This window comes from Pogona vitticeps, chromosome 7, assembly GCF_051106095.1.
Source record: "Pogona vitticeps strain Pit_001003342236 chromosome 7, PviZW2.1, whole genome shotgun sequence".
In the NCBI taxonomy this organism is placed as follows: domain Eukaryota; kingdom Metazoa; phylum Chordata; class Lepidosauria; order Squamata; family Agamidae; genus Pogona; species Pogona vitticeps.
In genome coordinates this window covers 27,043,591-27,061,539 of record NC_135789.1, presented here as the reverse complement: position 1 = coordinate 27,061,539, position 17,949 = coordinate 27,043,591, and the positions used below count along the sequence as shown (strand labels likewise).

Here is a 17,949-nt window from a genome sequence, read left to right as displayed (position 1 = left end):
AGCAAGAACTAAAAATGCTGCTTAGTAAATATCAACAGGTGTTTTCCAACAAGCCGGGGATAGTGAAGGGAGTGATGCATCGGATCCACACAGGGGATGCACCCCCGCAGGCAGTATCCCCATACCGAGTAACGGGACCCTATAGGGACAAGGTGCGGAAGGAGCTGGACGAGATGCTGAGGGAGAACATAATCGTCCCCTCTTCTAGTCCTTGGTCCTCTCCGATAGTCCTTGTGGACAAGCCTGATGGGAGCATTAGGTTTTGTGTCGATTACAGGAAATTAAACCGTGTAACCACTCCTGATGCCTACCCAATGCCCAGGCTAGACAACCTGATTGAAACCATAGGGGGTTGTCGGTTCATCTCATCATTGGACCTGGTAAAGGGATATTGGCAATTAAGAATTGATCCCAGGGATCAAGAAAAGACTGCCTTTTGCAGCCCTTTTGGTCTCTATGAGTTTCGAGTCCTGAGCTTTGGTCTCAGAAATGCACCAGCCACATTCCAAAGGCTGATGGACCAGACCTTGGCAGGGCTCAGTGACTTTACAGTGGCCTACATTGACGACATAGGGATCTTCAGTAATACCTGGAAAGATCACCTGATACACCTGGAGTTAGTGCTGCAGAGGTTAAGTGCAGCAGGGCTAACAGTAAAGGCCAGCAAGTGTCAGCTGGGTAGCCCAGAAATAAAATACTTGGGTCACATGGTAGGGGGAGGAATGATAAAACCCCTGGAGGCCAAAATAGAAGCAGTTCGTGATTGGCCTAGACCCAACACCAAGAAAAAGGTCAAATCATTTCTTGGGTTGGTGGGCTACTACAGAAAGTTCATCCCGAGGTTTAGCGAGATTGCGGCTCCGCTGACCGATCTGATGAGGAAGAAGGCTGATGACCGCATCCCGTGGACCAGCGACTGTGAGGCGGCGTTCCAGAGGTTGAAGGAGGCGTTAATCAACTATCCTGTCCTGCGTGCTCCAGACTTCGACCGGGAGTTCATCATCTACACCGATGCGTCTAACAGCGGCGTAGGAGCAGTTCTGTGCCAGGAGGATGAGAATGGTGACCAACATCCGGTGTCCTACCTGAGTAGGAAACTTCAAAAAGGTGAGAGACATTTGGCAACCGTGGAGAAGGAGTGTTTGGCCATAGTCTACGCGATCCAGAAGGCCAAGCCTTACATCTGGGGAAGACATTTTATTCTGTGTACTGACCATTCACCATTGCAATGGTTAAAGACAATGAAAACCCACAATAGCAAACTTATGAGGTGGGCTTTAAACCTACAGGACTATGACTTTGAAGTGAAGGTGGTCAGAGGGTCAGTGAACTGTGTTGCTGACGCCTTATCAAGAAGACCTGAAGAATGAAGACGACGAAAGAACATGGACTATGTGTATATAATGATGACAAAAAGTTAAATGTACCTGGTTTTGAATTTGGTTTGTATGAATAAAGGTAAATTGATGTAATGTATATGGTAAATGTTTAAATGCCTAATTGCTAGGGTTAACGTAGAATGTAAGTATAAGTAAGTATAATATGGTATGTATAAATGTTGTTGTATATTTTATCCAGGTTGTTTTTTGGTGAAAAGCACGTTAGCTTTCCCCCTACAAAACAACTTATAAAGAGGGGAGGTGTTACATACAGCACTGATGTTACCTGTCTGTCATGGGTTTGGAGGGAAAGTTCCATCCTATGGGGAGTGGAAGGCGGGACATCAGGAGGAGGGGCTGTACTATATATATATGTGGAGCGTGTGTGGTGAAGTGGAAGAGACACTGGGAGACACTGTGAGACACTGGGATGTGACGAAGCAGCAGCTGGGAAGAAGAAGCTGTTGTGGGAGTCTGTGTGTCAGACAGGGTACTACTGTGTGTCAGAGTACCAACCTGATAGGTTCAGGTGTCTGTTGGTTAGCCAGAACTGATAGGTTCAGGGTCTGTGCTTCAAGTTAAGGGTTCTGGGTGAACCAAACTGTATGCATGTGTATGAGTGAAACTAAGCCACGTTACTTTATCCTATTCACCTGATTGTTTATTTTTCCCTGTGTGTATTTAAATAAACCTTATTCTTTTTATTGTTTAAAAATCCATCCCTGGTCTGTGTGACTTCTTAAAGGGAATGGTTGGTGGCAGCTTAGTGTAACTGTGTGGCAGATCCCAGTAGGTCTGGGTTTGTCACAGCACACTTCCATGATCCCCATAGTTGGGGGGGGGGCTTTGGGGAACAACATTGAGAAATTTCACACAGTACAGTGATGCCTCGCAAGACGAAATTAATTCATTCCGCGAGTCGTGTCGTATTGCAAAAATTTCGTCTTGCGAAGTGCGGTACTAACAGATATGCGATTTGAAACAACCCCAAAAAAGGAAAAAAAATCATCTTGCGAGTCACCAAAAAAATCGCAAAACACTTTCATCTTGCGAGTTTTTCGTTGTGTGAGGCATTCGTCTTGCGAGGCATCACTGTATTATAAGCGGCTGCAGGTCTCTGAAATCGCCCCCATCAGAGCTACAAAAAACAGCAGTGTTAAGAGAAGCATACGTCCTGTGCTGATATTTAACAGATCTGTAGGTTTTTGGTTAAAACTTGTATCTGTTATATAGTACCAGTCAATGTTTTTATAATTCTGATTTTACTGTGTCTGGTACATTAATCGTCGTCCTTGTCATCTGATGGGCATTGTAGTTAAACATTGCTCACTCTGATTCTCATTTTATGGAGTAAAAGGGGGATTTTGAGCTTCACCCCGTCCTTTGCCACATTTCTGTCCTCCCTCAAGCCTCTTGACCAAGGTACGTGGCCCACGTGGCCCTCACAGCTGTGGTCACGTCGGTCCTGGAGGGGGGAAAAAAACCCACCACTTTTTCCCTTCAAATTTTCCACTTTGAAGCTGGACGTTGTGAGGGAAACTTCTTCTTTTTGCAAACCTCAGGCTAGGAAGTCGGGTTATACCTCACGGTGTCTGTCACCACAGCTTACTCTCTCTCAAGGCGAAGCTTGTTCATGCCTGCCCGACTAGGTGGGGTGAAAACACAGCCCTTTCAGCTTTAGATACCAATAGGGATAAAAAATACATTTTTCTCCGTCTTAATGGGTACTTTTGGAGGCTCCTGAGCCTCTGTCGGCCAAGGCAGAGCCACTTCCGCCGCCTCGGCTGTGAAAGCGCCTTGCGCAGCTGGCAAGGCATGGATTTTTATTCCTGGTGCGGCCGACCCGAAAAACGCTGCTGCCTGAGGCAGAGGAGAACACCACACTTTAAGCTATGACTCACAGAAATGCCCCATTCGTAACTATACCGGTGGGCTGTTTCTGGCCATGCAAAAAGAAAAGTCACTTTTCCAAGATATGGACCCTCACCCCGAACTTACAAAACAACAACAAAAGCTTAACTGAGGAGTCGTTTGAGTTTTCTGAACGGGAGACATCTCTCTCGACAAAATTGCAGCTGGTTAAGTTAGGGGTTATGGGGTGCACAAACGGCTCTCTCCTCTAATCCGTTATTGTTTATTTTTTTCTAATTCCTTCGTCTTTATTCTTTCGCTTTATTCTTCGTTGGTCCTCTTCTCAATGGGGGGAAATACTTGCCGTTTCATAATGAATCCACATTTCAAATGCTTCTCTGCTTTTTAATCGCCTACACGAACATCCACCGTTCCCTGCCATACAGTAGAACTGAGTATACAAAGCACCCACACAATGCTTATTCTCAAAACCCATGTTAAGTTTTTGTTGAATTTGACATTCTGTCTACCTCAGATGCTCACAGAAAACTCCCTTCCTATATAAGCAAGTGTTTCAGAAGTGAGAGGGGGGAAAATAGCAAAGCCACAGATCAGACAAGGAACCGAAACTCCTTCATAGCCCAGACTGTGATGCTGGTAAAACAGGGAATATTCCTTCCCAGCTTTGGGAAAACTATTTGGGTTTGTGAGGATTTTTTTTTGTCCCACAGGAAAATAGCAGACTAGGGGACAAAAATAAAGAAATAATTCAATAACTCAATCTTAATCAGGAGTAGGTGATCTCGGTAAGCTTAAGGGAGCCCCCAAGTCTTGACCCCGAACTGGCTGGAAATGGCAAGAAAAAGGAAGTGCCCAAATGGGCACTTTTGATTTCTATTTTGGTGTTTTGAGGACAAAAATGTCACTCTGAGACTACTGCCATGTTGTCTATGCCTGACATTGAGAGAGTTTCAGAAGGGGCTGTACAGTGAGAGAGCAGGAAAGAATGAGGGTCAAATGAGACATTGAAGGAGATGTCTATTTCCTGTGATAGCTCCCAGTTTTCCTCTAAGGCACGTAATGCCTTCAGAGTTCCATGACGAAGCAATCAGACTTGCAAACAAAGGCCACCTTTACCTCCTGGTGTCCAATCCCACAGCAGAAGCAAGCTGATGTGCAACATGCAAAGCGAGGCCAGCTCATGGTAGGAGAAACAGGTGGAAATTTCCTCTTAAGGGAACTCTGCTTCAGATTATGGGCTACTAATGTGGTTCATAGTTTGACCTTCACAGTGTGATCCTTGCAACACAGGATTTCCCTAGAAATAAACTCTGTTTTGTTTTGATATGCCTTGAGCCAAGCTAAGCATGTGGAGGATTCTAGTCGGAGAAGATACCTAGAAAGTTCTCAAAAGTATGGCCCAAAGCCCTGTCTACCTGCATACTTCCTTAAACTTAACCCTGTTTTTAAATGTTTATTGACCTGTTTCTCAATAGCGCATAGTGGTTACTTTTATCAACATATTTATTGACTGATTTCTGTCCCACTTTCCTTCCAGAACTAGGGCCCGGATTGGCACATAGCAAGATAATATATAGGTACAGATGAAAAAGTGAGATTTTTAAAAAAGTCAAAAAGTGACATTGTAAAAATTCAGTGAAACATATAATAGCATTACACACAATGGAACAGAACAGAAATTTGATAACATATCAATAAAAAGTACAGTACTGATTTGTTAAAAGCTGCTTTTAAATTCTCCCCAATGGCGACAGATCCCAGTTAAGGATGCTGGTTCCATGGGGGATTAAGAATATCTGGTGGGCAGAATGTTTTCAGTCCATCTGTTAAAATCCAGACCCTGTTCAAGAACAAGGGTGGTCATTTCCTTTTGACTAGCGTGTGCATGAAATGATCTTTGATTTTTGGAAGCTCTGTATTCAAGCTGAGAGCCAATCTACTGGAAAAGAAGGGTCGTGGCTTTCCCCCGTGTCCTCTTCCAGCGTTTGACACATGGAAGTTGAGACATGGCTTTTCATTTTATTGTGGTTGTACCACATAGCATCTTAGCCCCGCCAGCCACTGGGTGGATTGGCCTACCTTGTCCTAGTTTAAACGGCAATTTTTTGGGTGCAAAGTTAAACCAAAGACTTTGGGGGTTAAATGTCTATGGCTGTAATAATTTTTAAAGGTTTCTAAGGGCTGAAATGGTTCCCTGTTTTTAAAATGGATTTTATTCTGAAAAGATAACTGTAAACTACTTTTAAAGTTCTACAGAGTTCAGATTGTTTTCATATTCTTTTTGTAATGTTGTGCCCTGAAATCTCATGGTTAGGTACGGTTCTACCTTCGTTACAGCCGTGTTTCCTGCTGCCTCATCCGTTCCATGATTCACCGCCCCAAAATGTCAGGCAGGAAGGGAGGCTTGGAAAGGTAACGAGTCTACCTACTCACATTAAAATGATAATAATCATAACAGGATATGAACCGAAGCGCGGTGATAAAAGCGGTCACTTTTCAGGGAGATCTAAAAGAAGGATGTGAATAGGGACAGCGATGAAATGGGAGAGGCCTCAAAGGCTATGTGGTGCCTACGCCGTACTGTTGTGGTGTCACCAAGAAGTGCCTCTGATTTTAAAATCTCGAAGAAAAGACAGTTCCCCGTCGAACTGCTTGTACCATCAAGGAAATTCTTCCTGGTCTTTAAATCAAAATCCGCTTTCTCATCCTTTGAATCCGTTAGCTTGGCTCCTGTCCCCAAGAGCACCTTTCTGCAATTCCTGGGAACGATGGGAGTTGTAGTTCGAATAAAACCTGGAGGTCACCCCACTGGGGAAGCTAATCTGGGAGCACCGCGTGGCGAATGAGCTTCATATCTCTAGGACCGCCCTGAACGTTCTTGTAGATGACGATCGTCACACCTCCTCACCATCTCTTTGCTGGGCTAAACATGCCCAACTAGGTATGGCTACGAAGAACACTTAGGGTGATAAAACGGTAAAATATAAGGCGCTCCAAGGGTCGGTTGAGTCCAGCTCCCTGTCAAAGCAGGAAATCCACGGTTAAGCATCTTTGCCAGATGGCTACTCACTCTCTGTTTAAACATCTTTAAGAAAGGAGAGTCTGCCACCTTCTGAATTAGTCCTCCCCGTGGTTCACCAGCTCTTACGAATCAGGACGTTCATCCTCCTCTTGACTTGACATCTTATCCCCTGTAATCTCAGTCGGTCCTACCTTCAGAAAACAAGCTCACTCCGTCTTCCCTATGAAATATTTGAATCCGGCCGTCATACTCACCTCTCCGTCTTCCCATTTCCAAGCAGATCCATCTTGGTGGACCATTTTTCAGCAGACCTGGGTTTTCAGGCCTTTTATCATCTTGGCTACTGCCCTCCAGGCTCATCCTGGCTTGTCAATATCTTCCTGACTGTGTGCCACTCCAAACTTGGATCCAGTATTAATGTGAGGTTTGACCAGACCAGAATATGATAATAGTGCATCACACTGACCCATGTTTATTTAGCTTCTGGTCAACTATGAACCTTAGATCATTTTAGTGCATATGGCTACCAAAACAGCTGTCTCTCCCTTCCTCAGTTTTTGAACCTGGTTTTTCCTGCCTAAAGGTACATGTTTATGTTGTTCCTTCTTGAGACCTACGGGCTCATTTACTTCCTTAATTATTTCATCTTTTTTAAAAATCAAAGTTATCTCAGTGGGACACACCGATCTGTCGTTTCTGTGAGTTTCTTTGCCTCTGGACAAAGGCAAGACCAGGAACAGCATTTTCTTTCACTCGTCAAGTCCTCTGCAATTTGCACAAACTGGTAATTTGCACAAATCTGCTGTGTTTTTTCTTTCTGAAAAAAAAGCTGCACAAAGAAAAAACACAGAACTGGTTGTTTAAGATTGTCATTTCTGTACCATTTGCATTTTTCTCATCAAATTTGTGTAAATTTGCTGAACTTATACAAAACATTTTTCTCTCATCTGGTTTTCTTTCATGGTCAGGAGTGACGCACATATCACCTCCATCTTTGACATAATGTCACCATGTTTTATTGTTTAACTCTTTTCCTCTGCCACCAAAATGGTGTATTTGTCATCAGGGCCCTGTAGAGTTGTTAATATGCAAGCTATTAATAGGAAATCTGACAAAAACAGTTTACTTTGTCACATTCCTTTTCCATCACATTAGAATATAAATTCATTTTGTTTCTGGATTATTTTTTTTAGTGATATTCTTCCTGGTAACCTAGCAAAGATTTTCCCATATTTTGGTGGTACACTATCAGGTGACAACAGATGTTCTGAAAGACCTTTCCAAAATGAGTTTAGTTATTGGTGCGCTTGCTCCTTTATAACAACCCCTTTTTTGTATTCCTGTGACCTGCAGACAAATGTTGCAGCATGGCATGCTTCTGTCCACATTGCAGTCAGCCAGCCATGATCTTCTCCAAAATAGTCTGATCCATTCCAAGGTGTGGAATATATATTTTCTTTATTTCTTAGATGACCATTCTTGTAATTCTCCATTCTCGGAGTTCTCTTTCAAAGACAGGTGCCTTATAGACAGTTGAATATGGGTCACCTGGGAGTAAGGCCTCAACTGGAAGGCTTTGAGCCTTAGCTAGGCCTAGCTCTGCATAGCTTCCCATCCAGAAAGAAAGCTCCCAGCTAGCACTGGGGCAGGAACAGGAAGCTTAGGCAAAGCTAGGCCTAGCTAAGCCTCAAAGCCTTCCAGTTGAGGCCTTTTCTCCCAGGTGAGCCACATTTTAGGTGTCTTGTAAAATGTCAGCCAGCCAGTCAGGTAGAACTCCCCAGAACTGAGAATTATGGGATTTGCAGTCCTAGAAACCAAAACTTCCAATTCCTAGCCCTTCCTCCATCATGTGCAATTTTCATTCTGCTCCCCCTCTTCCTGCCATTTTGTTTGTGCTTTTGATAACATTGAAGTCTGCCCAGTCATGACTGAATGCTGGAGAAATGCTAAAATACAAAACCTAAGTCAATAATTCCCTTTAAAAAGTGGATTGATTGAGGTTGCCCCTTTCCATTTGCAAATTTCCAGCTTAATTCGTAACCGGGTTGATTTGAATATATTATTTCCTGTCACTGCTCTCAGGTCTCCAGAATTTTTCATGGTTCATTTAGAAATGGAGATTAGAGCTTCTTATGTTCCTTAAAAAAATATTATGAGCTCCACCTTATTTGGCCCGAGAAATCTACTGTTTTATTTAATTTTAGCTGGGGTTATTTTTAACCCCACTTCTCCTCCTTTCAAGGTGCCTCGCCATAAAATTAGATAAGTAGAAACCCGATTTCTAAACGACTACCTGTTACGCAGAAACATTCACAAATAGCAGAACTAATTGCATAGCCCAAACACGGGCAGCTGAAACGGGAAACCCATAATCAGGCAGCGCCTCGTTCAAAATACCTGTCAAAAAGGAAGGTTTTGCACTTTCCTGGAGGATAAAAATAAGGTTTGTCGTCTGACCTAACAAAATCCTATCATTTAATTGTCATGCTCTTACGCCAATCTGAACAGGTTTTCGTAGGAGACAAAACCCACAAAGAGCCACACAATAATTTAAAGGGATTAAAAAAAAACTTATAGATGGTACACACCTGTGTCAGAAATGGCAGCGTGTTTTCTTGGGTGCAAAAGAAAGAATGTCTCCCTTAAGATGATGATTGCTACCTACATTTTTAAAACCAGTTATGGATGTTTGTTGTTCTGTCCCGTGAGGTTGTCTCGGACGGATGGCGACTCTACAGGGGTTGTGGTGAGAGGGATTAGTTGTCTCTCTCTCACACACACCCCAGTGAATGACTACAGCCCAGTGTCAATTTGAACCCAGGTCTCCCTGATTTCTAGTTCAACATGCTATCTGTCACACAGCACAAGAAAAATAAAGATATCCATAAAATGAAGCCCACGTAGAGAAAAGAATCAGTAATATTTTGCCCAGTTAGTCACTGGGAACTATTTGATACGTCAGAATGGCTGAACAGGTCAAATGGGATGATGGCCATATTGTGGCCCTAATCAGAGAACCCATATCTTTCAGAACCACCCATAGTTTACTACAACCTAAAGTTCAACCGGTGTAAGGACGTGTCCTTGGAAACAACTGGACACCAGCCATCATGTAGGAGTGAGAAATTTGGACAATACAGAAAGCTGGCAGGGAGGAAAAAACAGCAACACCAGTTTGTTGAAATGCAGGACTGGAGGAGAGTTTCGTGGACAACCCTGGAAAGACTAACAAGTGGGTCCCAGATCAAATCAAGCTTGAACTATCTCTGGAAGTTAAAACGTTGAAATGGAGGCTGCCCTATTTTGGGTTCATCCTGACAAGGCAGGAGTCTCTGGAAAAGACCGTCATGCTGAGAAAGGAGAGAAGCAGCAGGAAAAGAGGAGGACCAAATACGAGATGGATTGACTCTCAAAAGTCTATTGGGGGATTCTGGGAGTTGTTGTAAAAAAAACAACCCTAACATTCCTAAGCCTGTAAGGAGAGAAATTCCTATATTTTGACCTCATGTCCTTCTGACCCAAAAACTGGCTGTTCTCAGAGAGCCTATAACGGGGCATTTTGGAAATGCATCCTTAAATAGCATCCCTTTTTTCGTGTTTTGTCATTTTTGCCTGTAGCGGATTGTAAATGGCGGTTTGGGGCAGCAGTCCCCACCTTTGGGTGCTTTGCCCCATCCTGCCTTCTCTCCTCCCAGCATCACGTTGATGGCCCTTCACCTTGGATCTGCTCATCCGTCTCGGAGAGCCGAGGCGCCTGTCTCAACCGCCGGCTTAATCCAGCGTGATTCATCTTGCTTGGATAGAGAAGGGAGGCCGACCATTGGAGACAGGGAAGGGCGCCTTCGAAGCCCGGAGAGATGTGTGTGACCTGGCTTATACACGGCTCGTGACCCGCGTTGGTCGGGGGCTGGCGTGAGCGGGATGAAATTTGAACAGAAAGGTGTGCAGCTGTAGTCACCGCAGGAAAAAAAGGAGGCAGAAGTAATTCTTGCCCTAGAGTAATAGGATCATAGTATTAGAAAAGTATTCCGAGGTTGCCCCCAGCCCGCTGTCCTCCCCGTAGGGGAAATCTACTACTTTATCATCTAAGAGTATATTGAATTTTGACTTAAAACCCTCTGAGGAAGGAGACCCATCTGGTGCTGGGGAAGGCGGTCTCTTCTGCTCTTGAACCACGTATTATGTCAGGAAGTGTAATGTGGGCTCGTGGGTTCAGAGTGTCTGGAGCCACAGACCAAATGTATTCCATTATTTATTTATTTACATTTTATTTTTTATTAGACTTCCACCCCGCCCATTCTAGACCCAAGGGTCTACTCTGGGCAGCGTGGACGCGAAACCCTTTTAGATGTTTCAAGAGGGCTGGGTGGTGTAGGTTTGTAGAGTGTCAGACGCAGGAGATCAGGGTTCAAATGCCTACTCAGAAACTCACTGTATGGGGGTGGTCGGGGTAAAGCACTCCTGGACTATCTCACATACCTCAAACTACCTTATTGTCATTGTCATGGGCTGTCAGGTTGCTTCCGACTTAGGGCAACCCCGCGAATAAGCGATCTCCGAAATGTCCTGTCTTCCACAGCCCTGCTCAGCTCTTGCATACCTAATCCTGTGGGTTATTTTCAGTCCATCTCCTATTGGGTCTTCCTCTTTTCCTGCTGCCTTCCGCCTTTCCCAGCACGATTGTGTTTTTTTTCCAGAGAACCCTGCCTTCTCCTGATCTGCCCAAAACAAAACAGCCTCTGTTTCAACATTTTTGCCTCCAAAGGAAGTTCAGGCTTGATTGGATCCAGGACCCACTCGTTCATTTTTCCCCCCTGGCCATCCAGAAGATCCACAAGGCTCTCATCCAGCACCACGCTGCAGTCCTGCTAGGTTCACCCTAAACGGGAAGCAACTTGAGCGCAGTACATAAAAAAACAAAGGATATTGTATTTTAAGAAGGTAGGAAGTCATTGTACTGTAACCAACATTGATTCATTCATCCAATCTCCTTCTAAAGCCGTCCCTATGGGGAGGTCCTTCCTAGCTCCCATGGAGGCAAGTTTTGCACCCAAGACTGAAAACTCGTCAGGAAAAATACCCAGTGAATTCCAAAGGAAAGCTCTTTGGGATTCTGGAAACACAGAAGCTTCGAAATGAGAAAGTCTCGAGGCTTTCTCCGGGAAGTCTTGTAGGCTTGGCGACATCCCATCACATGCCCTTTCTAATACTCCATGACCCATGACTCCCCTCCTTCTCTCTCTTTCTTCCTCACTTTTTTCTTCTTTTTTCCCCCTGAGAAGTTAAGGCTTTGCCTCTGGGCTTTAGACATACTTCAGCAGATTATGGATTTATCTGTGGCCAAGGCTCTCTCAGAGTACAGTAGCATAATTCTCTTTCTGTTGAGCAATTTATAAGCCCAATGGGAAGCGTAGGAACATAGTTAGACGTATTAAAGTATAGATTACCTCCTTGGCCGGCTGTACCACCAGGAGATAAACTGGGTATCCAGGAGGGCCCTGGATTATTATTATATTTTTTTTCTCATGCCTTTAGAAACTTTTTTTTGGAGACATTAATATGGTGAAATTCTATAAGTAAGACGGCTGATCGCATCACAAAGCCAAATCTGGCTGAATAAAGAGGCTTCCATATCTCGCTGTGAACGTGAGAAAATTTCTCCATACTTTTACAAGCCCCCTCCTCCCTGTATATTTTTTTAAAACGGCTGTGTTTCCCAAGGGAGAGAATCCTTCTGCAGAGTAAGGAAAGTTACTTTTTAAAAGACATGCAAACAAACAAACAAAAAGGATGGGACCAGGTCAATCCATGGTATTATTTTTGTAAATTCCAAATCCACACAAGTGCAATCTCTTTATTGGGATCAACTACAAACCGCAAAGTACACTTTTATGGTCTTGACTTCTTGAGGAAGTGGATCCATGAAAGCTCATGGTGAAATAAGCCCAGCTCCCATAGGTTCCTCCTCTTTGCCTTTTTACGAAGAGAGGGACAACGTTAGCTCTCTTCCAATCATCTGGGATTTCGTCCAGTCTCCATGATTTCAGTAAAATAATAGATCGCTTCAGCCCATTCCATCAACCCTCTTGGATGCAGTTCATTCATCCCTGAAGATCTGAACTTGTTCAATGTAATAAGGTATTCCTTGACTATTGGTTTATCACTCTGAAGTAATCTTGTCCTCTCCATTTGCACTTCACATTTGCATGGAGGGTCATAGACTCTCTTTCGGGAGCTGAAGTGGGAATTGAGCACTTCTGCCTTTCCTTCGTCATCTCTTACCATTTTCCCATCCCCGTCGAGTAGCTGAGCCACTGTTCCTTTTCTCCGTCCTTTGCTACGCACATAACCAAAGAATGCTTTTTTGGTTGCTTTTAGCCTCTCTTGCTAACCTCAGCTCATTCTCAGCTTTTGCCTTCCTAGCGCCATCCCTGCAATTCTTTGCTACTTGTCTGTACTTTTCCTTTGCACCCTAGCCTTCCTTTCGCTTCCTATGTGTATCTTTTTGTTTGTTTGTTTCAGGTCCTCTCTGAGCATCTTGAGAGTCTTTTTTTCTTCCACCTTTTTTTCTTGTTTGTAATTGTGCCTTTAATCTTTAAGGTGCCGTATCACTCTTCCTTATATTTTTGCTTCAGATTTGTTTTTATTATCCAAGCACAAACTGCAAGCTTTTGAGCTGTACAGAACTATTCATCAGATTAAATGGGTTAAAAGGGAAGAGGGAAGGATATAGGTAAAGGTAAAGGTTCCCCTTGACAGTTTTGTCCAGTCGTGTTCGACTCTAGGGGGGCGGTGCTCATCCCCGTTTCCAAGCCATAGAGCCAGTGTTTGTCCGAAGACAATCTTCTGTGGTCACATGGCCAGTGCGACTTAGACACGGAACGCTGTTACCTTCCCACCGAGGTGGTCCCTATTTATCAACTCGCATTTTGACATGCTTTCAAACTGCTAGGTTGGCGGGAGCTGGGACAAGCGACGGGCGCTCACTCCGTCACATGGATTCAATCTTACAGCTGCAAATCTATAGACCTCACAGCACAGAGGCTTCTGCGGTTTAACCCGCAGTGCCACGACATCCAAGGGAAGAGGGAAAGATATAGATCTCCTAATATTTGTTCTGGTAATTCAGTGCTAAAGTAGTTGAAGAGCACTTACATTTACTTTTTAAGCTCTTGGATATGTAAAGTGTTACATTTTTTGTGATGCTCTTTCTGAATTTTAGGGAAGAGGCTTGGCATTGATAAGAGAAAAGCAGAAAAATCTTTGCTGAAATGCCTCCAAAGAGGATATTTAAAAAATAAAATTTGAAAGTAACTAGAAAATCTTGTTCGTGAGAAGATCAGTAAATTAATTTTGACCTTGCAGATTATATTGCTTTTAAACTGTGATTTTTTAAATGCTTGCATTACAAAGAGAGAGAGAGATTCCTTTGGATTTACGTTACAAGTAATGTAAGTCCAAAGTAATTACATTACTTGTGCTTCCAACCTCTGCTACACAGAAAACAAGCACTTCCAGAGCTTTGAAAAGTTACTTCTTTTAGGCTGTGACCGGGGTGGTTGGTGACTCTGGGTTCATAGGGGGTGAAGGATATCCACCAACTTGCTTTTTCTTTCTTTCCTTTTTCTTTTTACACCGACGTTGCATATCAGTTTTAAAGGAGCTCTCCATGGTGCTGATCTTATTTCCAAAATAGGTCCAGTTTATTGAAACCTCCCCCGCAAACCTCAGGCTAAAGCTGGTCCAGATTCACCGGTCTTGGACCAACTGCATTGACTTGTAGTTTATTTCCCAGCTCTGTTCAAGGTGTTGGGTTTTGATTTCCAAATCCCTTGACAGCAGCAGGGCTCAGGATGTCTGAAAGACTACAGTGGTGCCTCGCATTACGATGTTAATTCGTTCCAGCAAAATCGCTGTAGAACGAAAACATCGTAATGCGAAAATAAAAAGCCCATTGAAACACATTGAAACCCCTTCAATGCATTCCAGTGGGATGGAAACTCACTGTCCAGTGAAGATCCTCCATATGGTGGCCATTTTCGGTGCCTGTGCAGCGAGGAATCCATCCCAGAAAACAGCGGGGAGCCATTTTATTTACCCGGCAGCCATTTTGAAACCGCCAATCAGCTGTAGAAAAATCGTCGTTTTGTGAAGAATCGGTTCCCGAAGCAGGGAACCAATCATCACAAAGTGAAATTCCCCCATTTAGACCATTGTTTTGCGATCGCTGTTGCGATCGGGAAAAAGATCGTCTTAATGCGGCTTCATTGTAATGCGAGGCAATCGTAAAGCAGGGCACGACTGTATCTTTGCCTGCCTGAATTCTGCCCAGGACCAGAGATTCACAACAGAGGTGCTACTACATATCCCATCACCCCCAGAACCAAACCTGTTGAGGTAGCAGCCCCTCCAGTCATAGAACTTCCTCTCAAGGAGAGGCAGAGCGTTAAGCTTTTGACTGACAGCCAAGACCTTTGTATACCTTTTAAATCTTCCCAACTGGGTTAAAGCTGGTTGACACAAACGTTGGTGAAGAAAACTGGTTTTCAGAATTGGTTTTCAAAAATCATCTTCTATTTGTTTTTAAGGGTTTTCCTCCTTTTTTCATTGCAGCACTTTACTTTGAGGGCTAAGACACAATAAGTAAATACTTTCAGTAAATAAATAAATAAAGGCAACCAGCGTGACAGGATTTTCAACAACTGACTGGAAACTGAAGATCCTGCATTTAAGCGGTTGGGTTAGATTGGGGCGGGCAATGTATGCTCCCCACCCAAGCCGAGGCCTCAGAGTTGAGGGAGGGAAGGTTAGGCTAGATTATCTTCAGGTACCCCCGTTCTGTGATCTTTGTGGTTATATCTTCATCTTCGCTCATTGCTCGGCCAGCCCAGCACTTGGTATGCATCTCAACTACCAAGAGCAAAAGGGGAGGAGAGGAAAAACAAGAGATATTAATTGGATATTACAGTAATTGAATATTAATATTCCCCAAACTGGGATTTCTACTCAGTAGAACTCAATCCCTTGAAGGTCACCTTGAGCTTTGCTATAATCACCCGCTTCTATCCACACACACACACCCAGTCGCTCTCTGTTACTTTACCCTGCAGCAGGGAAATCATAAAATCTCAGCTCCTCTTTCAACAGACAGTGATATTTTATTTTCATGTGAAGCAAAAAGCAGGTTATTCGTCCCTCTGCGAAGCGTTGCAATACTGGAGATCATTTCTTCAGCACACGTCTCTAGAGCTCAAATACACACCGGCACTCATTTTGTAAGACCGGCGTTCGTTCTCTCTCCGTTCTACTTTGAAGTTAACCGTGTTCCTTTTTCTGGAAGCAATTTTATGCTTTATTATTTACTGCAAGGAGTCTTATGGCGTCTTAAGGACTAAGACGTTTTATTTAGCAGCAGCTTTTAGGAACTGTAGCCCATCAGTTCTAGATACCTTGAAGACCTGTGATTTCACAGGTGCGGGCAGTCCCTTGCCCAACATACAACAGCCCCTGGACATCATCCCATCCGTGGCTGCAATAGCCAGTTCATTACCTGGTGGCCACTGGCCGTTTCTGATGACGGACCTTCTCTGTAGTTACCCAGGCTGATTCTTCTCCATCAGTGGTTCCCATCCTTGGGTCCCCAGATGGACTACAACTCCCAGAAACCTTTGCCAGCGCACCTAGTGGTGAAGGCTGTTGGGAGCTTTAGTCCAAGAACCTCTTGGAACCCAAGCGTGGAAACCATTGTTCTGAAACAGACATGATGTTTGCCCCCAACACATACTTGAGCTCTTCCTTGCTTGGTTGAAGCTGCCAGAACGAATGTCCTCCATAAACATAGTCTTTATCTAGTTATATATCTTCAGTCGTAGGCGCCTTCATGTATGGAGACGTTGACTGAGAAGGACATTCGAGAAGGACCCATTCAGACTCAAAGATCACTTTCCAGATGACTTCTATAAACACACTATCATTTAAAAAAAAAAAAAATAGAAACGCAGTGCACCAACAATGTGCAAAATAATCTTGTGCTGTAGCTGAAATTCACACAATGAGCCCTCTAGCGTGGTCTCAGGGATTATGTACGGTTCATTTAGCTCCAGGAAACCACTCCAAACCTTGAAATTTAAAAAGAAAAAAGAAAATAAGCATTCTGACTCCATCAAGTCAACATAAAAAAATGATGACGTCTGAAAAATGTTATTTTGGGAAAAAGGTATTAAGAACCCGTACTTCTGTATGGTGGCCTATTGCGCAACCCTTTGTATCTGAGTTGTTTACTTTCTGTGAACTGCTTTGAGGGCTGTATTTCTGGGAAATGAGGCATATAAATAAACCCATCGTGATGATGCTAAGTAATTGCTTAATGATAGCCACCACTTAAAGGCTGACCTGGTTTGCCACCGTATCGGATCACACAAGGGGAGGAAAGAATGGACCCACAATTAGTTGGTCTACTTAGTACCGTGGTTCGTCATGATCTGTGCCACGATCTCACATCCTCTCTCTTACTGTTGTTGTTGTTGTTATGTGATGTCAAGCCAACTGCAACTCATGGCAACCCTATGAATGAGCCATCTTCAAAAAGTCCTCTCCGCAGCTGCCCTTATAGACTCCTGTCTGTGGCTTCCTTTAGGGCGCCAGTCCATCTCATGTCGGGTCTTCCTCTCTTCCTGCTGCTCTCATCTTTTCCCAGCATTATTGTCTTTTCCCAGAGAATCCTGCCTTCTCATGGTGTGCCCAAAGTAGGACAGCCTGGGTTTCGACATTTTTTCTCTCTCCTCCAGATAAAGTTCAGGTTTGATTGGATCCAGGACCCATTTGCTTGTCTTCCTGGCAATCCAAGGTGTCCACTAAATCCTCCCGATTGGAAATGAATCAATTGTCAGCTTTCTTTACCATTTCTCTTCCTTTTACCATTTCCCGTTATTCTTTTCCATTTCTCCTATTATCAGAGTTTAAAAAGCTAATCTTATCTTTAAAAAGCTCCTATTATCAGAGTTTAATAAGCAGTCCATGGCTGCTTATTTGAGATTCTTCTGAGAGACAGCCATGTTAGCTGACCTTAGCTATGGAAACCTGTCTGTGAATAGCAGTAGGATTTTGATCCAGAATGAACTTTGTTAAAAACGACCGCTTCTTTCGAATGGGGTTTGGCTCTCTTCCTGGCCAGGACCTCAGCAACTTTTCACGATATTCTGGAACACTTTAGCATCGAGCAGCAATCCCATAATGACTCTGAGTCACAGCTTTGCCCTTTAAGGTTGTGCCCACATGCACCTCTGTCTCTGATACGAGCAGGATGCCAGGAGACATTTAATCAGACCTGTAATTATGGGGTCTTTGGTAGCAGTGAAGTTCTCAGCAAAAAGAAGACTAAGGTGGCGCAGCTGGCACCATAGCTCAAATGCTGGGGGAGAAGGCTCCACTGTACGTGGGATGGGGTTAACAATGTGCGCCATGCATGCGCTGAGAATGGATGGTTCTTCCAGGGGAAAAAGCGCTTCCGATCCCTGGAAGTGGACCTGATCCACGAAAGCTCACAGGAAAACACAGCAGCTAATCTTTAAGGTGGCACGGCATTTTTGTCTCTTGTTTCTGTATTGCTTCAGGGTTTGTTTGTGTTTTTTGGTCTGATCTCCTTATCAGACACGTTTCTGAGAAGCAGAGCATGGC

The 17,949-nt window shown here is 43.8% G+C and overlaps 1 protein-coding gene across 1 annotated transcript in view; it reads left to right on the top strand.

The window, feature by feature from the left end:
- The window catches only part of LOC110089234 (SPNS lysolipid transporter 2, sphingosine-1-phosphate), an 87,237-nt gene that overhangs the window by 43,696 nt on the left and 25,592 nt on the right, over positions 1–17,949 (top strand). The window lies entirely within an intron of this gene.